The following is a 26,470-nucleotide window of genomic DNA, read 5'->3' as shown; positions in this document are numbered from 1 at the left end:
CATGTGGGAAATGATGGAAGAGAAGGGGGGCTGTAGTGGATAAATGGTAGGTGTGATAGAGCGGTCCACGGGACACATACCTAGGCCAGCTCCCAGTGTAACAAGCCAGCCAGAGCGGGGAAGTCACGGGCGGAGGGCAGCCTGAAGAGAGAGAGATATATATGTGTAGTATTATAACATGAAACTGGATAATTCATACTCCCTGTTCAAACCTTTGGGTGCAAGTGTTTGCAATGTATGTATCCAGTACGCCTCGCGTTTTTGTAGCAGTTTTTTTATGTCACCTCCTCTACTGGGTAGGGATACCTTTTCTAAGACCTGAAACCTGAGTTGGGCCACAGTGTGTCCTCTATCATTGAAATGATGCGGTAGGGGTAATAGCAGATTGTTACACCGGATGGTGGATTTATGTTTACTTATCCGATCCCGAACCGACTGTGTGGTCTCGCCTACGTATAGTAAGCCGCAGGGGCATTTGATGCAATAGACCACATTTTTCGTGTTACATGTGTAGAAGCCCCTGATTTTATGTAGTATGCCAGTATGAGGGTGTCTCACATCACCACCCTTGGTAACATTATTGCATTGGGCACAATGTAAACACGGGTAGGTGCCATTTTTAGTTGGATGTAGGGACCGTTGGGTGTCAGTGGGGCTGTCTGTCTTAGTCACAGCTCTCACCAAGCTATTATAGAGGTTAGGGGCTCTCTTGTTACAGATGAGAGGTGCCGACTGAAACTCCGTAATACCTGGGTATGCCTTAGACAGTATAGACCAGTGTTTGCGTATGACATTGTCCACCCTGGGGCTCAAGGGGTGGTACTGTCGCACAAAAGGAATGCGTCGGGAATTGTCAATGGCGGGCCTCGTAGAAGTGCTGTTCCTAAAGAAAATGTTGACCTGGCCGTATGACCTTTACACAGTTATTTCCTATTGGAGCGGACAAACTGAATGAAGTACTGTACAATGAACATATTGGGCCACATGTATCATCCTGCGAACGGATGATTTTCGGCGGAAAGTGCCGATTTGCGTATTATTTTATACGCAAATGGCCGATTTGCAAATAAAATATTCGCAAATCGGCACTTTCCGCCGAGTACGCCAGGGGGGCGGAAAGGGGGCGTGTAGTGGGCGGAACGGAGGGCGCGGACTCAGAGTCTGCGCGATTTACCATCCGTTCCGCCCAAATATACGCCGAAAACCTACTCCAGTCCTCAGCTGGCGTAGGTTTTTGGCGGTGCGCACCGGCGCGCACGGGATTTATGTAGAGGCAGTCCGCCTCTACATACATCTCCGTAGCGCCAGAGCTGCAGGGGCATTTTTAAGTCCGGCGTAAAAAACGCCGGACTTAATAAATGCCCCCCATTCTCTTTAAAGGACAACTCCGGCGGGACCCCCCCCAAAAAAAAAAAAAAACACAGACACACACAGACACCATACTCACCATCCCTCCGGTGGCGATCGCCACTCTATTCGCCCGCCGTCCACCTCACCGTCACCTGCGTCCGCCGTCTAGCGATGTCTCTTGCTTCCGGGTCCATGAGAGAGAAAAGGCTGCCAGTGCGCTTGCCCACCGGCAGCCTTTTCATTGGCTGGAGCGCATCACATGGCTTCCAGCAAGCTCAGCCAATCAGGGCTGAGCAAGCTGGAAGCCATGTGATGCGCTCCAGCCAATGAAAAGGCTGCTGGTGCCCATGTGCACCAGCAGCCTTTTCTCTCCCATTCACTCTCAATGAAGACGCCGAAGAGGAAGAAGACCCGGACCGCCCCCCAGCTCTGACGTCACCTGACACCAAAGAAGAGGACCGTGACGACCGTAATAGGTAATGTATACATTCTTTAACTTCCGGGGTGGGGGGTCGGGGGTCGGAAAGTGGGGGAAGGGGGCCAGACTGGGTATTTAACCACATTACAAAGTTATATAACTTTGTAATGTGTGTTAAATAAGCCAAAAAAAAATTTCGCCCGAGTTGTCCTTTAACCAAGATAACCCCAGAAAAGAGAGAACTTCAGATGGGTGGGGAGCAGATTGTAAAACAATGGGCTCACATGTAGAACTAGAATTGCCCCACGTGGTTGGTTGGTAACTGAAGGTGGGGGGAATTCTAAGAATTTTTTGAATTTGCATTAAAACACTTTTATTCACCTTTTTTTCTATATATAATGTTGATGATGAATGGCTATGTATGTATATCGATAAAGAGGAGCAAAGGAGCAAACTTTGTTGACCCTAGAAAATGCAAATCAAGTTGTTTTCCTTATTTCATTATGCCAATTATGAGAGATTTATTAACCCCTTCCCACAATTCTTACACTGCACATTTACAGTATTGTATTTTTTTAATATACTGCTCTATATCCCAATGCACCAGCTGGGATTAGACGCAATTGTCAATAGTGACCATGGGATCTAAAGGATTAGACATCAGGAAGGAGCTGCGGCACTCTGTCACGCCACTGGCTTCTAGGGACATATAAGGGAAACTGTACAGTCAGCGACATCTGGTTGCTGCATCCAGGATCCTCATTCTAGAGACATATGCAGGTTACTAAGGCCCAGCCTGTGGATATGTAATCAGTTAGAATTTACCCTTTTAGTTAAAGGGGTTATCCAGTGCTACAAAAACATGGCCACTTGCTTCCAGAGACATCACGACTCTTGTCTCCAGGTCAGGTGTAATTTGCAATTAAGCTCCATTCACTTTAATGGAACTAAGTGGCAAACCCCACCCAAACTGGAGACAAGAGTGGTGCTGTCTCTGGAAGAAAGTGGCCATGTTTTTGTAGCACTGGATAACCCCTTTAAAGCAAATGTACCATCATGTTCATTGCTTTGTTTTTTTTTACCATAACGGATCGGCACCAGGACAGGGACGCTGGTGCCGTGGTCCTTTTTTGGAACCACCACCCGGTTCCCGTGCACGGTACTGGTATATAGTCCATACTCATCCCCAAGACACAAGTTTCTCCTGCAGCATCATCTACTTCATTCCCACCCCCATCCACCCGCATGCTGTATCCTGTAAGACACTATACTGAAAAACGTTTCAAAAGAATAGTACACGTAATACAAATTTTGGTAACCGTGATTGCTGACAGTAGCTTCTCTGGAATAGTTGCTTGGAGAAGTAAGAGCTGTGGTAGAAGCGGCATTGCTTTTGTAGAGGTAGAGAAGAGGAGAGGAGTGGCCAGAGGAACCCTGCCCAATGTAGATCTTGTACTCTTCCGGAACTGTAGGATATTTATATATATATATAAAGTAGATAAGTGATACCCGTACTCATGTTTAGACTAATGTCTGACCGCCTACTGCCCCCTAGTGTCGTAGAACCCGTCCAAGGTGGTTAGCACGAGCCCCAGTTGTCGGCTATCTGGGTGTAGCAGGTCCCCTTAAGGTAGAGTAGCACTGCATAGTGAAAGTAGTGGTCGCTAGGGATCTTCGCTCAATTACTATGCCTGTGATGCCTGCGATCCCGGGTGCATAGTTGCGATCCCGGGAATCTGCGGGCAGGATCTTCCAGGGAATTCAAGATACATTCCCTGGATTTCCAAGCGATCCCGGCCGCAGATTCCTGGGAGCTCAAATATACACGCGGGATCGTAGGCATCGCACTGGAGTGAGCGGCTTTCGGACCGAAAGTCCAAAAGTTCCGCTCATCCTTAGTGGTCGCTGCTGTATAAGCAATCTCTTTCGGAGCTAGTCTCTCCTGCATCTGTGCCCTTGGACCTCCAACAACTAACCCCCTGTACTGCCTACCTCACAGAGCTAACTCTTAGAGCAGTGCTTCCCAACCTTTTCCACCTCGGGGCACCCCTTGAAAAAAAAAATTACCTCGGGGCACCCCTACTAAATAATGTTCTACAAAATAAGAAAACTGTCACAGGTGACTCACAGGTGACGTCTTTGATCTGATTCGTCACTTTCCCTCTTCCTCTCCATCCAGTCCAGTCCTCCATGATGATTTCTTCCAGCTACGTTTCATCTTTTCAGAACCTGCGAGACAAACAAATTAGGCTCCGCACATTTCTAGCAACTTCCTTCCCCTTCTCCCTCCTGTAGGCTCCCAAAGTAACTGCGCTGTTTGGTGTTATGTGCAGTAAAGCGAGTAGGAATGTGGGATGCCCCCTGTATGTAGGATCCCCTGCTGTGCCCCCATGAGCTAATAATGCCCCCAGAGGTGCCCCGATGAACTAACAATGCCCCCAGAGGTGCCTCCATGAGCTAATAATGCTGCCAGAGGTGCCCCCATGAGCTAATAATGCCCCCAGAGGTGCCCCGATGAACTAATAATGCCCCCAGAGGTGCCCCCATGAACTAATAATGCCCCCAGAGGTTCCCCCATGAACTAATAATGCCCCCAGAGGTGCCCCCATGAGCTAATAATGCCCCCAGAGGTGCCCCCATGAGCTAATAATGCCCCCAGAGGTGTCTCCATGAACTAATAATGCCCCCAGAGGTGCCCCCATGAACTAATAATGCCCCCAGAGGTGCCCCCATGAACTAATAATGCCCCCAGAGGTGCCCCCCATGAACTAATAATGCCCCCAGGGGTGCCCCCATGAACTAATAATGCCCCCAGAGGTGCCCCCATGAGCTAATAATGCCCCCAGATTTGCCCCCCATGAACTAATAATGCCCCAAGAGGTGCCCCCATGAACTAATAATGCCCCCAGAGGTGCCCCCTATGAACAAATAATGCCCCCAGAGGTGCCCCCTATGAACTAATAATGCCCCCAGAGGTGCCCCCATGAACTAATAATGCCCCAGAGGTGCCCCCATGAACTAATAATGCCCCCAGAGGTGCCCTTGTGAACTAATAATGCCCCCAGAGGTGCCCCCCATGAACTAATAATGCCCCCATGAACTAATAATGCCCCCAGAGGTGCCACCATGAACTAATAATGGCCGCAGAGGTGCCCCCTATGAACTAATAATGCCCCCAGAGGTGCCCCTAAAAAAATAAACATCCTACTCACCTAATCTGCGCTGTGTGTCTGCAGGCAGCAGCTCTCCTCCTCTTCTGGCTCCATGAGGTGCCCCCTCCTCTTCTGGCCCCCAGAGGTGCCCCCCATAAACTAATAATGCCCCCAGAGGTGCCCCCCATGAATTAATAATGCCCCCAGAGGTGCCCCCATGAACTAATAGTGCCCCCTATGAACTAATAATGCCCCCAGAGGTGCCCCTAAAAAAATAAACATCCTACTCACCTAATCTGCGCTGTGTGTCTGCAGGCAGCAGCTCTCCTCCTCTTCTGGCTCCATGAGGTGCCCCCTCCTCTTCTGGCCCCCAGAGGTGCCCCCCATAAACTAATAATGCCCCCAGAGGTGCCCCCCATGAACTAATAATGCCCCCAGAGGTGCCCCCATGAACTATTAGTGCCCCCTATGAACTAATAATGCCCCCAGAGGTGCCCCTAAAAAAATAAACATCCTACTCACCTAATCTGCGCTGTGTGTCTGCAGGCAGCAGCTCTCCTCCTCTTCTGGCTCCATGAGGTGCCCCCTCCTCTTCTGGCCCCCAGAGGTGCCCCCATGAACTAATAATGCCCCCAGAGGTGCCCACCATGAACTAATAATGCCCCCAGAGGTGCCCCCATGAACTAATAATGCCCCCAGAGGTGCCCCCATGAACTAATAATGCCCGCAGAGGTGCCCCCTATGAACTAATAATGCCCCCAGAGGTGCCCCTAAAAAAATAAACATCCTACTCATCTAATCTGCGCTGTGTGGCTGCAGGCAGCAGCTCTCGTCCTCTTCTGGCTCCATCTTGTGAGCCGCAGGGACGGGACCTCCGGCAGGCGTGATGACGTCACATCATCACGCCTGCCGGAGAGGTCACATCCCGGCGTCCCACAGGCTGCAGGTATGAAGTGCCGGCAGTCTATGGGAGTGAATGTAGGAGCAGGACGCTGACAGGTCCTGCTCTTACATTCTGCTCACTTTAATGTTCCGCCTGCTCACTGTGCGGGCGGAACATCAAAGCGATCTGTGCATCCCGAGAAGCTGCGCGGCCGCAGCTTCTCGGGATGCTTAAAGAGACAGTGTCACATTTCCCACGGGGATTCCGCGGCACCCCGGTTGGGAAACGCTGTCTTAGAGGGTGTATGTAAGAGAGGACAGACAGGATAGGACAGATAGAAAACCTATTTTAAACCATTAACTTCAGCTGTGCATAGAAATAAAAACAAACAGTGGAGACATCTAGTGGGGAAACTAAGGTACTATGTCCACCACTTTATCTTAGTAAGAACTTTAGGACAGGTGCACAAGGGAAAACACCAGTGGTGGGACACCACAGAGGTGAAAAAAGAAGCAGAGCGTGTTGGAGTGAACCTGGATAGAAGAAAATTTCCTTATTTAAGAGGAAGAATCGCCACGGCAAGCTTAGAAATGCAAAAATGAAAATAGAAGCAGATTACAGACTGCAGGTAAGTATGCTTCTACATTTTATTAAATAACAAAAGTTTTAAGGGGAATGCCCCTTTAAGCATCTTTTGCTTCTTGTCACCAAATCCTATTTTGTTTTGTTTAACAAAATGAATAACACTTTTAGTATGACTTCTCTGGGAAAACTTCACATTCCTGGCCTGCCTCTGTTCTTTACATACTAACAAAATGTTGTCCTGATTTACATCTTATTTAATGTACTGTATACAGTACTGTATTTTGTGTTGCATTCTTACAAATCCAGCTTGTTTTGAATGTGTGATACCCTTATATGCAAAACTTAATAAAGAATTGATTTAAAAGAAATCCAGCTGTTGCCTATATTGCTGAATATTTAGTGTAGATGGTATAAGTACACAAAATAAACCCTCAACTATTATAATTCATGAAGTTTGCATGCCAGCATAGAGACTGTACTGTAGGTCACTTTTTTAAGTTGTGCTTCAAATTAAGTTTTACTTTAACCCCTTAAGGACAGAGCCTGAAATGGCCTTAAGGACAGAGACACATTTTATGAATATGACCTGTGTCACTTTATTTGTTAATAACTTGGGTGTGCTTTTTCCTATCCGGCTGATTCTGAGAATGTTTTCTCGTGATATATGGTACTTTACATTTCTGGTAAATTGGAGTCGATACTTATAACAAATCTTTATGAAAAAAAAAATAAATAACGTGAAAAATTGTGAAAAAATGCATTTTTCCAACTTTAAAAAACTTTTCCGTTTACACAGAAAATGGTTATGCCACATAAATTATATATTAAATAGCATTAGCAACATGTCTACTTTATGTTGGTAGCTTTTATTAAACTATGTTTCATTTTTTTAGACAATAGAAAGCTTAAAACATTAGCAGCATTTTTCCAAATTTTCAGTAAAATTTCAAAATTAGATTTTTTTCAGGGACTTGTTCAGGTTTAAAGGGGACTGTATGTTAGAAAGCCCCACAAAGCACCCCATTTCAGAAACTGCACCCCCCAAACTCTGCAAAAGCAAATCTAGAAAGTTTTTTAACCCTTTAGGGGAGTCACAGAAATAAAAGCTAAGTGTGTAAGAAATTTGAAAATTTTATTGTTTTCCAATATTTTTCGTAATTATAAACCTATTACCAGAGAAATGCACCCCAATATTGATTGCCCCGTTTCTGCAGTTTATAGAAATACCCCATATGTGGCCCTATTGCGCTATTTGACGCAACCCGTTTCTGCAGTTTATAGAAATACCCCATATGTGGCCCTATTGCTCTATTTGACGCAACCACAAGCCTCAGATATAAGGGAGCACCAAGTGAATTTCAACACCTCCGTTATATTTGGTCATTTTTGACTGTACCACTTCAGGTTGGCAGAGGCTCTGGGGTGCCAAAACCTAAATAACACCCCTAAAGGGACACCATTTAGAAAACTACACCCCTCAAGGAATATATCAAGGGCTGCGGTGAGCATCTGGACCCCACAGGTGCTTCACAGATTTTCAGAACAATGTGGTGCCAAAAAAGAAAAAAAAATTGCACTAAAACATTGTTCTAGCCTTCATTTTTCATTTTTACAAGGGGATAAAAGAAAAAAAACTCCAAACGTGTAGCGCATTTTCTTCCGAGTACGGAAATACCCCACATGTGGACATAAAGTGCCAAGCGGGCGCAGGACGAGCCTCCAAAGGGAAGAAGCACCAATTGACCTTTGGAAGCTGAATTTCACTGGAATGGATTTAAAGGACCATATCGCATTTACAGAGCCCTCGTGCTGCCAAAACACTGGAAACCCCCCACAAGTGACCACATTATGGAAACTACACCCCTCAAGGAATCTAACAAGGGTTGCAGTGAGCATATGGACCCCACTAGTGACGGGCACAAATGTGGAAGAATGTGACGTAAAAGTGAAAACTTAAATTTTTTCACTTTCACGGCACAAATGTGCCCGTTATCCAGTAGTCCATATCCTCATTGCACCCCTTGTAAGATTCCTTGAGAGGTGTAGTTTCCAGAATGGGGTCACTTGTGGGGGGTTTTCACTGTCTTGGCAGCACGACAGCTCTGTAAATGCGACATGGCGTTCATCATCCATTCTAGCCAAATCCAACCTCCAAAATCCAAATGGCGCTCTTTACCTTCTGAGGCTTGCCCTGCGCCCACATGGTGCTTTATATCCATATGTGGGGTATTTACGGAGTCGGGGGAGATTGCTCTACACATTTTGTGTGTTTTTTTCTCTTTTAACCCCTTGTGAAAAGGAAAAATTTAAGGCTAAACCAACATTATAGTGTAAAAAATTAAATATTTCATTTTCACGCCACATTGTTCCACATTTGTGCCCATCACCAGTGGGGTCCATATGCTCACTTCCCCCATTGTTACATTCCCTGAGGGGTGTAGTTTCCATAATGGGGTCACTTTTGGGGGAGTTTCAACTGTCTTGGCAACACAGAGGCCTTTCATATGCAAGAAGGCCCTCGAAATCCATTCCAGCCAAATCCAGCCTCCAAAAATCAAATGGCGCTCCGTCCCATTAGAGGCTTACTCTGCACCCGCATGGCACTTTATGTCCACATGTGGGGTATTTTCGTACTCAGGGGAAATTGCTCTACACGTTTTGCAGGTTTTTTTTTTAACCCCTTGTGAAAATGAAAAAATCAAGACAAAATCAATGATTTAGTGTAAAAATTAAACATTTTTTACACTAAATGTTGGTCTAACCTTGATTTTTTTTTCCATTTCCACAAGGGGTTAAAAAAGTAAATGAACGCAAAACGTGTAGGGTAATTTCCCCTGAGTATGAAAATACCCCACATGTGGACATAATGTGCCATATGGGCACAGGGCAAGCCACCAAAGGGACAGAGCACCATTTAGAGGCTGGAATGGAGGATGAAGGCCATGACGCAATTACAAAGCTAGAAACCCCCCACAAGTGACCCCATTCTGGAAACTACACCCCATAAGGAATCTAACAAGGGGTGCAGTGAGAATATGGACCCCACTGGTGACGGGCACATATGTAGAACATGTGCCGTGAAAATAAAAAATACCATTTTTTTTTTCATTTTCACGGCACAAATTCGCCTGTCACCAGGGGCCCATATCCCCGCTGCCCTCCTTGTTAGATTCCTTATGGGGTATAGTTTCCAGAATGGGGTCACTAGTAGGGGGTTTCTACTGTCCTGGCAGAACAGAGGCTTTGTAATTGCATCATGGCAAGTCTCTAATGGGAATGGCAGCCATACCTATTTAGCTGGGGAAAAGGGACAATTCTAATTTATTTGGGGGTATTAGGCCAATTATTAGTTTATAAGGTTGAAAATGACAGGTGTCCATCAAATTCAACCTCTGTTGATCCAGAAGAAGGCAAAAAACCCTCATAAGGCAGACGACAGTAGCCTCATCACAGGGAAAAAATTCCCTCCCGACTCCAAAATGGCAATCAGAATAATCCCTGGATCAACGTGACCCCTGAAATAGGAATAAGGTAAGAAATTTAGAAAATGTAGAACTCCAATGACGTGTGGTACGCCTTGAAGCGATAACTTAAAGGGTCAGTGTGCCTTTAATTGACTGCTGCTCTGAGACTCTCCTATAAATTGCAGCCCTACCCCACCACAGGTGTTAGAGCCTCTGCATGCTTCCTAGTGTGTTTTGTCCCAGCCACCCGTTGCTCCTGCCTGTTGTTCCTGCTCGTGACTGTTTCCGTGTGTGCCGCTGCCTGCCTGCTGCCCCACTGTTCCTGTGACACCTTGCCCCCGTCACTAGCAAGCCAATCCAGGGGTAGCGACCTGGGGGTCGCCTGCCGCAGCAAGACCATCCCGCCTTGCGGTGGGCTCTGGTGGAGACCAGCGGCCCCTTAGACTCCGGTCCCTAATGCGGTTTATTCCATCGCTGGTGACAGTCCAGTGGATCCACTACTCCAGTCATTACACTATAGCAGCGATCGCCGGCACGGGGGGGGGGGTTAATCACCCCCCTTGCCGACGAGCAGAGATGGCCTGCTATACATTATAGCAGGCCATCTTCCCCGATCGCTGTGTGTGTACTTTATATAGCTGAAAAGTATCCTGAAATCTTGCACTTTTTATTGTAACCAGTAGGTCTAAAACTAAGGTCCCTTTTACACAGGCTGATCGTATCGGCAAAAAGAGTTTTTAGAAATGATCATTTGCTCATCCCGCGAGGAGCTGGAAAACTCCCAGTTATCGGCTGATCGCATCTTTTGAGCAGTTCTAAAAATCATTGTTTTTGGCTGCAAAGCCCCCTGTGTAAACAGGGGATGTGCAGCCGATAGTAATGCATTTAAATGACCGCAAAAAATAAGGATAGGCATTGCAAGAGAGCAATGATCTCGCTGATCAGCACTCATTTGCGGCTGCAGATGGTCGAAGATTGCTACATGTAAAAGGACCTTAAAGTGAATGTACCATCAGGTACATTCACTTTAGGTGTTTCACATGTATAGAACGGCACCGTTGCAGGGAAGCTGGCGCCGCGGTTCTTTTTTTTGAACCGTGGTCCGGCTCCCGCGAACTGCGTCATTCTATTCCCGGGTACCGGAACAGGCTGGAACACTGAAGGTGGGCCAGCCCATCCCCAGTGGGAGGAAACCCCTGCCCCTCTATGATGCGGCTCCATTGATTCGATTCCAGTGCTCCAGTGCTTCAGCCAAGGCAGGTGCCCGAGAATGTCTACATGTCTACATGTGTAGAACCTAAAGAGAATGTACCTGATGGTACATTCCCTTTAAGCTGAGGTTTCCTGTTCTGTACAGATCATTTCCCAACAGTGTCCATCATATCAAAACAGACAGGAATACAGTGACAGAGGACACCAGTTTATAGATAACAGAGGTGCACACAATAGCTGTTGCTCACAACTCAGCCTACCCCTGCCCCCATCTCTGTAGAATGACCTTTCTAAAGGTCACTGAGCATGCCCAGAAACCTTTCTCATTCAGCTGAATAGGTCTTGTCTATTGTGTCCTATGGTCCATGGGGCTTGCTATAAAGCGCATCTCTAAATGCTGTTCAGATAGTTAAGGCAAGATGGCAGGCCCCACAATAATGTCCAAAAATAAAATTACAATCAGCAAAAAGAAACAAATTAGAAAAAAAGAACATGTCCCAGTACCTGTGTCTGATCAGTAAAAAAAAAACTCTTGGTGATAAATTATTATTAAATATTGCGTAATCTGAATCATTCACAGTCTGTCACCCAGTATATACATTTCCAACTATATTTCCTGAAGGAAAGGCTTTTATGTGGCTGCATCTCAGTTCTGAGCTTCTTTACAGAACACTCATACCAACATAAGGACACTATTAAATAGCATTAAAATAATTGTCTGGCACATTATCGTGTGTGTAGGTGTGATTCTAATAACTTTGTAGGTTTGCTGAAGCACCTTTAGTCTTACCTTGAAGAACAGGACCTCCATTGTTCTGCTAAGCAGACTCAAACAGATACATTACTCCTCTGAAGACACATTAAGGAGTTTGTAAGCTCTTTATCTGAAGCCTATGCTTTCACCCTGTAATGTATATAGGGCATTTTACATGGGGCGATTACTGGCAGAACAAGACGATTATCGCCCCATGTAAAAACCCAGTAATCATCTGACAAACAAGAAGTTGACAACGATTTGTAGGGCAGCATGAAAGATCCAGCACGCAATCATTGAGCCATCTAAAAAACTCCTTAAAGGGATGGTGTCACAAAGAAAACTAGGTCTATAGTGATGCATTATATCAATATATACATATATTTTCAATGTACAAGCATTTCTTTAATGTATTGTTTATAAGATATATATACACACTAACCCCCATAACCCTGCTTTGTTTGATAAGCAGGTATCCACTAGCTTAGGTCACTCATGCTCAGTTAATTCGCAGTCACGTGATCTGTCCCATTAGTACTGGCAGTTGATTTTCACTTTACATGCAAGCATAGGGGATTCTGTCTTCTTTTCAGTCTGACACAGTGCTCTCTGCTGCCACCTCTCTCCATGATAGGAACTGTCAAGAGCAGATGAGGTTTTCTATAGGAATTTGCTACTGCTCTGGACAGTACTATTATGGACAGAGGTGGCAGCAGAGAGCACCATGTCAGACTGGAAAGAATACACCACTTCCGTCAGGACATAAAGCAGCTAATAAGTATGGGAAGACTTGAGATTTTAAAATAGAAGTAAATTACATATCTACATAACTTTCTGACACCTGTTGATTTGGAAATAAAAATTCCCGGAGCACCGCTTTAACCCCTTAACCCTTTCCCGCACGAGGACGTAACTGTACGTCCTGGCGCGGGTGGGAGCAGTAGGAGCGGGGCCGCACGGCTACCCCGCTCTGAACCGCCGCGGTCCCGGGTACCGCATGTAGCCCGGGGCCACGGCTATTAGCGGGCACGGTCCGATCGCCGTGCCCGCTAATTAAGTCTTCAGATGCAGCTGTCAAAGTTGACAGCTGCATCTGAAGACTTCAGAGCAGCTTATCCCTGGTGTCTAGTGGGGAGATCGCTCCCCCGTGACGTTGTCACGGAGGAGCAATCTTCGTGACTGGTGCCGGCCGGGGTCTGCGCCGTAATGGCGCTGATCCCGGCTCGGCATTCGATTGCTTCCGGCTGCAGCAGCTGGAAGGCAACGAGTGCCGATCTCAACGATCTATGCTGCATATCTATGCAGACTCTATGCATGGAAGGCCGATCCGACAGGATGAATGTAAGTGACTTACCCTCGCCTGTTGGTACAAGCAATCGGGACCCCCGCAGCATGGCGGAGCTTTTCCTGTGACTGAGTACCTTAAACACCGCGATCGCTATAGATCACAGCGTTTAAGGGGTTAATGAAAGGCAGCTGCGGGATCGCAGATGCCTCTCATTAACCTCAGCCCCGGACACACTGATGTGTGCGGGACCGCTCTAACTGCAACGGTCCTGCACACATCAGTAAGCCCCTGAATTCAGGAACGTATATATACATTCCTACGGCACGGGGTATGTGCAGTAGGAACGTATATCTACGTATTACTGACATTAAGGGGATTAGGCCATTTTGGGCTCTGTCCTTAAAGGGTTAATCATAGCTTCTTTTCCATTATGTACTTAAAGGCTGGGTTCACACACTGTATACTTCAGGCAGTATTTGGTCCTCAAGTCAGGTCCTCATAGCAACCAAAACCAGGAGTGGATTGAAAACACAGAAAGGCTCTGTTCACACAATGTTGAAATTGAGTGGATGGCCGTCATATAAAGGTAAATAACTGCCATTATTTCAATATAACAGCCGTTGTTTTAAAATAACAGCAAAAATTTGCCATTAAATGATGGCCATCCACTCAATTTCAACATTATGTGAACATAGCCTTTCTGTGTTTTCAATCCACTCCTGGTTTTGGTTGCTATACAGCCTCACAAATACAGCCTCAAATATACATAGTGTGAACCCAGCCAAAACATGTATTATACATTTTATGGTTCATACATTAATCTATTTTAGGAGTCATCTAAAAACTGCAGAACTGAACATGGAAAGAGATTTACAAGAATTCTGTCACACATTGTGTGAAAAATATTGGTTTATGTGTATGCTTTTGGGTTTTTTTTTTACTAGAAAAAGGTAGATAAAATGTAATGCCAGGTACAAAATATTTACAGTGGAGTTAAGACAGACTTCAATGTCACTGAAGGATCAGGTTGCCCTGTCCATAGATGTCTATAGAGAGGGGAAGGGTGGATAAGGGAGATAGATGAGGGAGGAAGATAAAGAGTGCAGGAAGTAAAATAGAAACACAAGACCCCTATTTTCTAACACCACAGCTTATACTGCTCTATAATGTCCTCCATGCTGCTGCTACCTCTTGGAGTTTGCTTCAGAGTGATATCCATGTTCTCTGGAGAAGAGCTTGGAGAACACTTAACCTTAGAGATGGAGCCAGCAGAGGGATAACCATGTGAGAAATCCCATTAATAAGTTATATAATGACCAAAAATGGTGCTGCTTCTCATGTACACACAGGAAAGCTTATGCTGAAAGTCCTGTGAATTGTTATACTTTAAGGTCCAGTTTGGAATTAACCCCAAGACAACCTATGCTGTAAGGGTAAGGCAAGGGCGCCTGTGGCCAGACGACCCATACTGTACCTGTACATCATTAGGAGCCAGGCCCTCTGTTCCGGTCTCTGCACTGACAGGCCCCGACCACTCAGCCAATCACTGGCCAGGACAGGCTACCGGTCGCTCAGCCCATCACTACCCGCCGCCTGTCTCAGCCAGTGATTGACTGAGCAGTTGGGGCCTGTCAGTGCAGAGACTGGAACAGAAGGCAGAGCTGCAGACACCGTGGAAGGCCTCCAAGGACACCCGGGGACGTAGTAAGGTGAGTTAATAGTTTATTATTTATTACTACAATCATCAGTTGCCGGTGGCACATCACTATTACACATAGCCATGAACACCCGATGATTTTAGGCCTTGACCTAAAGAAACGATGATTGTTTTATCGGCTGATCAGGAGGATTCGGCCGATTATCGTTTTGTGTAATAGATAGAACGATTAGCCAATAAAACAATCAGTGGCTGATCATTTCTTTAGGTCCAGATTCCTTTCTTCAGGTCCTCATTCAGCCAATTATCTTTCTGTGTAATAGGGCCCTAAGGTGTATGCCCCAATTTGCAACTTTGTTATACCACAGAAGTTTTTCTATATATTCTTCCTAATCCAGGGACAGATCAGACAAAGCAAAATAGGGATTCTATATGTTGTATTGTATCATGCTTCGACTCCGCAAAATGTATTTGAGAACAGTGTACCCTAACCATTAGAAACGATAAAACTCTACTATAGCTGTCAGAGTCATAATATGTAAATGATATAAGCACTGATATAATCTCCAGTTTAATTATAAGGAGACAGAAGGAGAATGAGACAGAGAACAAGGGTTAAATTAGAGAAGTGGGTTAGGGAGAGGTATAGCAATTGGCCAGAAAGCCAGCAGATGGACACAAGTAGCGAGACCGGACAATAAAGAAGAAAGTGTGTAACATAGACAGATAGTAAAGATTTACAACCAGCTGTTGTGTGAAATGATGATATTGATTACTGTACCACTATGGAGGACCCATGCGGAGGTCTATTTTATCTGTTTATATTTATAAACTTCAATTTAGAACATAAAGTAACATTGCAATCAGCAACAATATAATCAGCAATTAAACTTGATTATTATCAGTGAATTCTGTTATTTCTGTCCTCTAACATAGTCCACAGAGCTATCTATAGATTCATTCACATTAGCACCCACTTTCCCCAGTGGGTTTGGAAACCTGATTTCCCTGGCTCACTCAAACACATGCTAGGCCATTTTCATAGGAAACCAATTAGCCTGTGTATACTGTTAGAGAACACTACAGAAGAAAATTCAATAATTCAGCCTGATAGATGAACAGGTTGAGAAGACCACTTCAAATTGTAGGGTATAATAGGTTGACCTGGTAATCTAAAAAGAGAAAATCAATATGCAGGGTAAATATGTAAAAAAAATCAGGCATTATTAAAGTGAATCTTTATTGTGTGTATAATATTTGGGACAAAAGAAGTGGACTTCTGACAGTTGCACTAATATGAACTTCTTTGACATCCAATTTCAAAAGTAGGGATGGTCCGAAACTGCCGAGGTTCAGGTTCGTATGAACCCGAACGCTCGGCATTCGATTCCCACTGTCTGCCCGCTCCGTGCAGCGGGTGGATACAGCAGGAGAACCGCCTGGAAAACTGGGATACAGCCTATGGCTATGGCTGTATCCCAGTTTTCCAGGCGGTCCTCCCGCTGTATCCACCCTCTCCAAGGAGCGGGCAGACAGTGGGAATCATTGCCGAGAGTTCGGGTTCGTACCCGAACCGCTCGGACCATCCCTATTCAAAACCAAAGAATTTGGAATTTTAAGGGGACTCACTCTCAAGCTCTTACAGTCTAAGTTTGGCCATATCATGTATTTATATATGTCTACTCATGGCCCAGGTCTTTGCAATACACATTTTGGTGAACTTCATTCCACTGCCCCTTTGCCACTGCCAATATGTAATAGGATTATAATTCTGCATGGGACTGTAGGTTAGGCTAGATTCACACTGCGTTTTTGCAATCCATTTTTTTCATCCTTTTTTTGCAAAAAAACAATGAAAAAAAAACGGATGCATTTGTGTGCATCAGTTTTCATCCGTTTTACCATTGACTTCCATTGTAAAAAAAACCGGATCAAAACGGATCTGTTTTTTTTTTTTTACGGACACAAAAACGTAGCTGACTTTTGTGTCCGTTAAAAAAAAATCATCCGTTTGGATCAAAACGGATGCACACACATGCATCTCTTTTTTCATCCTTGTTTGCAAAAAAAACGGATAAAAAAAACGAATTGCAAAAACGCAGTGTGAACCTAGCTTTAGCAGGATGTTTTAGGAATAAATATTGATGCACATATCACTTTACACGTTTCCCTGTACTATCACCTAATGTTTTCTAAATTATTAACAAAAGTTGTTTTAATAGAGGCTGCAATATAATCAATAATAATACTATTAATTAGGGCTGGTAATATTGGTAATAGTGTCTTCTGTTATAGCCTTGTAATGTCACTGATGCGTCTGCTCAGAAATAAAGAAATTGATCTTTCGCATGCATCCAAGGCGTTTTTATTTATGCTTTTGGTATTTCTCTTTTCCAATTGCTAAAGCCAGCTCTGTTCTGCTCAGGTAATAGCTAAACTAAATAATACATGATTTTTATTTTATCTGGATACTTTTTAATGGCGTTCTCTAATAAGCATCCTGGCTCCCAAATCCCAGAGTAAAATAGCAAAGCTCTAGAATGAAAATTGCATTGTAAGAATGAAACAGGATATGAAGTAATGTCAATAAAGTAGACCCAGCAGTCATATATATATATATATATATATATATATATATACAATAAAAGATAATCTCTGTAAAAATGAATGCATCAACAACAGAAAACAAGAACAGCATCAACCACATGTCAATGACACTAGAAAGCAATTGCATCATATCAATAGCGGACTGCATTCTGACACAAATCTTTTTCTGCCATTCCTCTGTTGATCTGTTGATTTACTTGGGTCCTTTGGGTCCTTATTCTCCTGTCAAATATTTTATAATTTTTTAAAGAGGTATTCCTGTCCGGGGAAGACATGCCCAATCCCCAATGATCTTGAGAACGGGGACCCCAAAATCTCAATTGAATATGTGTAGAGCCACCAAAAAGAGCCAACTGCAGCTTTTTATCATTTCTTCTCCCTGCACTGTGAATGTTTACTCAAGGTGCTCAAAAAATGTCTTGCATGGTATAATTGTCTGTGAGTTATTATTTTAGTCAAATTACGTTTGCCTATAATTGTGACTTGGCATTCAAACATTATTTTAATAGTAATCATTGCAAAATCTAGATCCTTCATCCTCTGCTGGTCAAGGTCTCTGTCACACAGGCACAAGGACTTTAACAGGGTTGTCCCATACTCTTGGTTAGCACAGTGAAAAGGGGGTCTATGCGGTATATATTACACAGGGCTATACTGGTGTCCCCCCCAATCTTTAGAAGGTTTGGTAACTAATGTTTATGGGCATGTAAGTGCATATATAATCCCCTAGCTCACAGTCAGACCTGGAATATTAAAGGGGTATTCCATCCCAACATATCTTTTCATATGTTGCTGCCCATGGTGAGACTAACAATTCATACTTATTATTTATTCAGTCTCCTTCCCCCACTTCTGAGCTTTCTGCTGAAGACATAAAAAACAGTGTGAGCTTTTCTCTCCATCTTCCTTTCCTCCTCTCTCCTCCCTTCCGAGACAGCTGTTATAAACAAGTCTCCGGCCAGCTTTATCTGCAACGTTGTAGCTTCTTTGTAATGCCGGGAAGGTTAATCTGAGGTCAAGTAGCTAATAAACTCACTGTGATTAATCCTCCTGGCATTAGAAAGTTGCTGCTAAGTCACAGATAAAGCCAGTCAGGGACTTGTTTACTTCTTTTATCAGCCTTCTCAGAAGGGAGGAGGGAGGAAGGGTTTAAAAGAAGAGACTGACTGAACAGTTCAGACACAGTTTTTTGTGTCTTCAGCAGAAAGCAGCTCAAAACAGGAGGAAGGAGACTGAATAGATAATAACAAGTATGGAAGGAATTGTTAGTCTCACCCTGGGCAGCAACATATGAAAATTTATGTTTAAGTGGAACACTCCTGTAATAGTTGCAGTGTAAAAAAAACACTCACGCAGAGCGAAACTGTGTCAACTGTGTTGTGTGCTTAAAAGCACACGTATCTGGACCATTATTCATATGAAAAATAACATATGTTTGGGCAAAATTTGTTGCTGACCTTTTCCAGAAGGAGAGGAGCTTATTCTCTGGTGCCACTCTTAAGAGGTAACTGTGGGTGAGTTTCCCTTGGCTTGGCTTTAAAAATCCCTAGTCATGTTCTAAGGCTTATTAAACATAGCACCCCCTTTTTGGAAAGGGCTACTTTGCATATCCTTTTTACAAGAATTCCCAGTGAAGTATGTATGGCCTGTATGTCTCCTCCATATTACCCCTCCAGTCTTAAATTTGGGTAACAAGGTATGCAAAATTTATCAAAGTTGGGAAAACTATGTGATAGATCTGGCATCTCTTGGTAACTGTAATAGACTCCTTTTTTTTACTTACACTACCCCTTGGTGTGTGCAAAAACAGGAATTCACATAATAATAAAAAATATCATGTCATCATGACTCACCTGGTTATTACATTTACAACAACCCATGTTTTTAGAATTATTCATATTCCATGTTGGAGGGTGAAGCTAAAATCCACCTAAAGAGTATAACAGCCTGTATCCATGTTTTCCCGGATACCCTAGGGCTGCATCCAACTTCTACAGTCACCGTGATTAAAATATTGAACAGTCAGACTGAGAGAGGAAATCTGAAGAACCATGAGATCAGGCATTTAGGGTGAAGGCCTCCTGTTGAAGCTATTACAATATACACAAAACAAAAACTACTAAAAAAATTTCTACGACTTCTGTTTCTAGGTAGGTTGTAATAGGTAAGGTGCCCAACTGCCCCAAAAACATTGGAGAGCTGTGGGTAAACTTCCAGATGATAAATTTAGATAAAACTTGTATAAATGTTATCTACCCTTACATATTGGGACTGATTTACTAAGACTGTCTGGTTTTCAAGAACCCCACACCTCACGGTTTTAGTTTCCCAAACTGACGGATTTATTAATGTGTCCTATCGCCCTTAGGTTTTTCCCAGGACAAAACTAAAACCCAACCAATCTGCTATCCTAGAAGTGGCTGATGTTTAGAATGGAAAACCGTCAAAAAATGACGGTTTGCTTAATAAATATGGCAGGTTTTAAAGGACATTTTTCATTTTAAAACACAAAATTACAGGTGGATCAGTGTTTAGAGATTTTTGTGGCGGACAACGTTAGTAACTGAGATGAAACAGGTAAAAAACTAGCAAAAACCATCAATTTGATGACTGAAACATGTAAGTAGATCAGGGCCATTATGCGGCTTCTGGGGTTTATCCAATGCAAACAACAGACAGTGAAAAAAATGTGAGTTTTTTCTCCCTTTAAACTTCATGAAAAATCTGCCCCAAACGGCTATGTGTAAATTGGTCCTGTCGAATCTTATGGTACTTTTACACGGAGCGATGATTCACCCGATCGCACGATTAACGATTCCGAATGATCGATATGTTTTTCATAAGGATCAGTGTTTAGACGGAACGATATATCATACGTAAAAATCGCTTTGCAATCGTTTTGCAATCGTTTAAGCCTATCTCACACATAGCTTAAATCGGTGAAAGACTGTTTACACGAACGATCTGCATATTTTTTGCGAACCAATGATGATTTGAGAATTTGTTGAAAGATCAAAATGAACGATTTCTCGCTCGTCGCTTGATCGTTCGCTGTGTTTACACGGAACGATAATCGCTCAAATGTGATAGTTATCGTGCAAATTCGAACGATAATCATTCCGTGTAAAACCACCATTAGTGATACTATCATCCCTTCTTACTATATGTGTGGTTTTCCTCCAAAAGTTTAAGGCCCTATTACACAAAGCGATTATCGGCCATATGAAGCCGATATCGGCCGTTACGGCCCATAATTGCTTCATGAAATAGAAGACAACGATCAGCCAACATGCACAAAATCGACTGAGCGTTGTCTTTCTAACGGCTGGAACGACAACAATCCGTGTAATAGGAGCAGTGGCAACAGACCACTGCTATCTCCTATGGGCTCCCCCGCAGCTCACTCCGCCCCCCCCCCCCCCCAAGAACTTATCCGCTCACTGACGGCGCATGTAATAGCTCCGTCAGCGAGTGGGGAACAAGGAGCATGCGAGCATTGACCTGACAGGTCGATGCTTGCTTGCTCCAGCTGATTGCTTTAATAGGGGCTTTAGATACAGCACAGTTGATATATATACCTTTATAAAACGTGTCTGTTTCTTCTTTTGTTCCAAAATGGAAAGTGGACAGTGTCACCTCGGTGGGGCTTCATGGCCGTTGGGCCTCTCTCCCTGCCTAGGTTCCCTCCAGGGATGTCATATTGAGGGCCGCTCCTACTGCAGCCTGAGCACCAAATTTTACCTTAGTAGCCCTAAATATGATGTCCTGGAGGGTGGAGACTATGGCACCAACCTAGGTGGGGAGAGGGACCCAACAGCTGTGAAGCCCAGCCTAGGGAACACTGTCCACTGATGAACTAAAGCCATTTTAGAGCATAAAGGAGACAAAAACACATTTTATAAAGGTATATATATGGTTTGTGCTGTATTTAAGCTTGTGCACGGTCCTGAGAACTGCACATTGAGTAATGAGGGGGGGGGGTTGACAATATCACTTTAAAGGAGAAGTCCAGCGAAATTTTTTATTAAAGTTTTGTATTGCCCCCCAAAAGTTATACAAATCACCAATTTACACTTATTACGGGAAATGCTTATAAAGTGTTTTTTTTCCCTGCACTTCCTACTGCATCAAGGCTTCACTTCCTGGATAACATGGTGATGTCACTTCCTGGATAACATGGTGATGTCACGCCCCGACTCCCAGAGCTGTGCTGGCTGTGGCTGCTGGAGAGGATGATGGCAGGGGGACACAGAGGGACACAGGGCACTGAGGGACACAGAGCTCTAGAGGGACACTGAGCATTCCTCTGCCATCATCCTCTCCAGCAGCCACAGCCCACACAGCTCTGGGAGTCGGGTTGTGACATCACCATGTTATCCAGGAACTGAAGCCTTAATGCAGTAGTAAGTGCAGGAAAAAAACACTTTGTGGGCACTTCCCATAATAAGTGTATATTGGGGATTTTTATAACTTTTTGGGTGCATTGCAATGCTTTAATAAAAATTTTCACCAAACTTCTCCTTTAAGATGCTTTTACACAGGCCAATTATCGTTAATACTAACTAACACCATTCTCGCGGTCAGGTTGTGTAAAAGGACCCTTAGATGGAATAATTATAATTTCATGATCTTAGATTTAGAATTATTACATTTGTACATATTTCTTCTCCTCCTGAAATGTTTACCATACATTTACGTAAAAGCTGCAAATCCTTTGGCTAACACGTGCGAGACCCAAGTATCTCCCCAGAATACATTTAAGTTGTTCTCTCTTGAAGGAGTGGAGAAAAACCTTCGAGCCTTGGCAGCAGCAGCAAGCTTTATAAAGTCCTCTTTTTCTCAAGCAGTTGCCGTTTGCAAGCTTTGTGTAAAAGCTGGTTTTATACGGAAGGCTGTTGTGTTTTCCATATAAATAACTCTATATATTTCCCCTTTGAAGTGACTCTTTTTGCTTCCAAAATGAGGTCATAAAACAGGATAAGTAATGGGTTTTGAAACCAGATGTAGTAAAACATAAAATTTAAACCTACTCAGTTCGGGATTTATGACTTATGGTGAGGCTAATCATTATGGCATGAAACACGGAGAGCTTGCAAAAACGTCAGATGCTAGCCAAGGATAAAGCACCATAATATTATGTATACTGTCATACCAGAGAAGGCTGGAGGTTAACATCCTGAAATCTGTTAGTCTGCCAATATTAGCAATGCTGCACTCACAATATTACGTCTTGCCAATTGATTGTAAAACATGGTGTACATGCACGTTGCTGAAAATATGGGTCATTTCTAAATAAAGTAACTTTCCAAGTAACACAAGCTCCAGAGAATGCGGTTAAAAAAAACGTTAACACTTGTCACACAAATTAATTGCAAATAATAATTCAAATAACCTGTTTTAATGGTATTTATGTAAAACCTGTAAAATCATATTAAAATTACATCTACCAAATCTTAAAGAAAATCTTGTTTCCCTAAATGGAAAAAAGTTATGAATTAGTCCTAAACTATATTAAAGGGGTTGTCTCTCTATAAACCTCCATAGATCACATGTTGCTGCCTGGGAAAGCTACAACCAGTTATGCATTCTCTAGACATTGCAGAGGAAAAGTAGCTTTCCATGTGATATATGTATGTAGTGGCCCGATACAATGGTGAGAGATGCTGTTTGTTAGCGGCTACCATTTTAGAAAACAGAGACTTTCATCTTCTACATCTGTCTGCCCAATCGAATAATCCCTTTAAATGTTCAGTATACAACGTACATCTGCATAAGGTGTTACTGTGTGAGAATGGCAAACCTCTGCTACCATTATGATCTCTTCCAGAGCATTGAAGGGCACTGTAGGGGGACTTAGGCTGGGTTCACACTACGTTTTTGCAATCGTTTTTTTTTTTTTCATCTATTTTTTGCAAAAAACTTTGTGTGTATCCGTTTTTCTATTGACTTCCATTATAAAAAAAAGGATCAAAACGGATCAGTTTTTTTTACGTACACAAAAACTTAGTCGACCTCATTTTTGTGTCTGTTAAAAAAATAAATTGATCCGTTTTGATTTGTTTTTTTTTATAATGGAAGTTAATGGAAAAACGAATCAAAACGGATGCAAAAAACAGATGGAAAAACGTACTGTGAACCCAGCCTTAGTCTATTTAAGAACTACTAACTTCAGTGCATTAAAAAATATATATATTTTACAATTTAAACAAGATTATATTTAAAACATGACAGAAACATAAAAATTCGGTTTCCTAAAGGAGAAGTTCGGCCATTTTTAAAATTCGTTAGCTGGCAGGGGCAGGGGGGAATTTAACAACGAGTAGCAACTTACCTCTCCCTGTGCCCACAGTGAGTGGTGGGACCAGTCTCGGGACCCCCACCAGGCTCTGGGATCTTGACGCTGCACACATCATGACCCGGCTGATGGACCAGTCAGTGATTGGGGCAGGATGCCATTTCAGTCACAGATTGGCTGAGCGGACAGTCCATCAGCCAGGACAGGCATTCCCCCAAGTAGTAATGTCTTCTGGCAGGGGTTCCGAGGCTGGTCCTGTCGCTCACCGCAGGCATGGGGAGAGGTAAGTTCCTATTTGTTATCAAATTCCCTCCTGCCCCTGCCAGCTGCCGAATTTTAAAAATGGTCAGACTTAACGAATGCCCTCACAATCATTGCAAAAAAACCCTTGTAAAACCAGTTGCTGATTAAGGCTAGGTTCACACTGAATATTTGCTATCTGCTACGGAAAAAAAATGGATGCAAAAACGTTATAAAAAAATGATCAAAACGGATCAGGTTTTTTTTTATTTTCACATACACAAAGACGTGGTTACATGGTTGACCCTGTTTTTCTGTACGTCAAAATTAAACATACTAAAACAGACACAGTGAAATGGATGAAAAAACACAGTGTGGACCCAGTTAGTACTTTTTTTTTACTTTGTTTTTTTTTGGGGGGGGGCAATAGAGATACAATCCTGAACCATGCCATTGTTTACCTGGGCTCCCCATGCTTGAAACAAAGGCAGCATAAAATGCTATGCCCACATGCTTCAGTTTTTCTCCTTTACTATTCAATGTATTAAAGAAAAACAGACATTTTAACTTTAATTTAGGAAATGTTCTAAATATGCCTGTTTCCTGTGTTTGTTAAACCACGTGCAAAATTATATTAGTACAACTGTTCAAAATTACCTGTTAATTACAGAGATTGAAATATTCTGTGCTTGCACCAGACTTTTAGGGGAAACAATTTCCAAATGCATGGCAACAACATACGGTGAAGAGAACCGTAACCTAATTCTTTGTAATTACATAGTCCTTGTTTAGGTTAGTTACCAATTGTCCTCATGTAATTGGAAAAAGAAAAGCCCCGTCCCATCTTAAAATATTGCAGTCCACATACATCTATTTATCAGTTACAAAGTATGTATGACTTCATACACACTTTGATGTGTACAAAGCTGTAAAACAGAACCCATAGCCCATAGAAGTGACTATAGGGGCTATAGGAGTTGCAACAGTTGCCACTGCAGCTGGGCCTGTACTCCGGGGGGGGGGGCTGCTGCCTGCCACCACCCCATCATGTCACCCTTCAATTGGACCAGCCATCACTGAATAGAGTGCTGGCAGGAAGAGTAGAGCCCCAAGCTCCCTGTCCTGTCACTTCCTCCTGTGTAATGCAAATAAGTGATTTGCTTTGCCCCCATTACAAAGCATCCAGACCCGACCAGAAGAGGCCTGAGCACCAAAGAGAAGGGGCCAGGACAGGTGAGCAGTGTAATATGGGCAGTACTTCCCAGCCTTTGCTCTCTATGCTAAAGAACTACAATCCCCATCATGTCCTGCTGACAGTTCATGATAGGAGTTGTAGTTTTGAGACAGGTGAAGAGCCACAGGTTGGGAAACAATGATTAAAGGACAGAGCAGTACATAGGCAGACAGTGACATAGTACATGAAGTGACAGAAAGTACATGAGGAAGCAGACAGTACATGAAGGGGCAGACAGTGGCACAGTACATAAAGGGAAGACAGTGGCACACTACTTGGAAGGGGCAGACAATAGCACACTGCATGAGGGGCAGACAGTTGCACAGTACATGAAAAGGTGGACAGTAGCACAATACATGAGGGGAGCAGTGGCACACTGCATGAGGGGGGAGACAGTAGCACAATACATGAGGGGATCAGTGGAACATTATATGAGGGGGGAGACATTGGTATAGTACATGAAGGGGCAAACATCAGCACACTACATGAAGGGGCAGACAGTGGCACAGTGCATTAAGATCACAGTAAGGTGGCACAGAGGACAGGTGGTGGCTCAGTACATGAAGGGGCAGAGAGTGGCACACTGCATGAAGGGGTATGTAGTGGAACACTACATGAAGAGACAGATAGTGGCACAGTACATGAAGGGGCAGACAGTAGCACACTACATGAGAGGGGCAGTTGTACACTACATGAGGGAGGGACAATGGCACACTACATGAGGAGGCACAGTATATTGAGGACATTGACACAGTTTAACGGTTCACAGTGGCATCCTTAAATGATGGGAAGGGGAACAGTGGCATGATTAGTTTCTTCAGTATTCTATCCTCACCTGTTTTATTCCTGCCATGTGGAGTGCTCCTGCCCTTGTCCTCCATGTTCCCATGCAGAGATTACCTGCCCAGTCACTGGCTTTTGGGGTCTTGTGCCATCTACTGCTGAGGTCTGTGATTGACTACTGGGTATATTGGCACATCATCTCTGCAGAGAAGTAATGAAAGGTCGCTGGGAAGACCAGAGCAGCAGGAGTGATCAAATAGGTGAGTATACCATCATTTATTTTCAGTCAATAACACACTGTATATAATGTAGACAATTCAGACAATCCCTTTATGGGGTCATGGTGGTATAATTATTCAGATCGGGGATCACACTTGTGGCTTTGTGTGACAATAATAATAAATAGTTGAGTATGAACACCTGCTTGACAATTTAGCTGTGTCAAAATAACATTCACATAAATGCAAGGAGGGCTCAAGGTTGCCAAGCAGAACATTGTCCGGAGTATCTTTCTTTCTCCATTGGCTTGATTTCATCAAACAATCATG

The 26,470-nt window shown here is 43.6% G+C and overlaps 1 long non-coding RNA gene across 1 annotated transcript in view; it reads right to left on the bottom strand.

Moving 5' to 3' along the window:
* LOC138787019 (uncharacterized) overlaps window positions 1-26,070 on the bottom strand; it is a 66,834-nt gene extending 40,764 nt beyond the window's left edge. Inside the window, exon 1 of the long non-coding RNA XR_011362279.1 lies at window positions 25,975-26,070. This is a non-coding gene — a long non-coding RNA (uncharacterized lncRNA). The remainder of the gene's footprint in view (window positions 1-25,974) is intronic.
* Window positions 26,071-26,470: the final 400 nt, after the last annotated feature.

The sequence above is a fragment of the Dendropsophus ebraccatus genome, chromosome 3 (assembly GCF_027789765.1).
Source record: "Dendropsophus ebraccatus isolate aDenEbr1 chromosome 3, aDenEbr1.pat, whole genome shotgun sequence".
NCBI classification, from domain to species: domain Eukaryota; kingdom Metazoa; phylum Chordata; class Amphibia; order Anura; family Hylidae; genus Dendropsophus; species Dendropsophus ebraccatus.
Note: the sequence above shows the minus strand (reverse complement) of the source record. Positions and strands in the feature narration are given on the sequence as shown.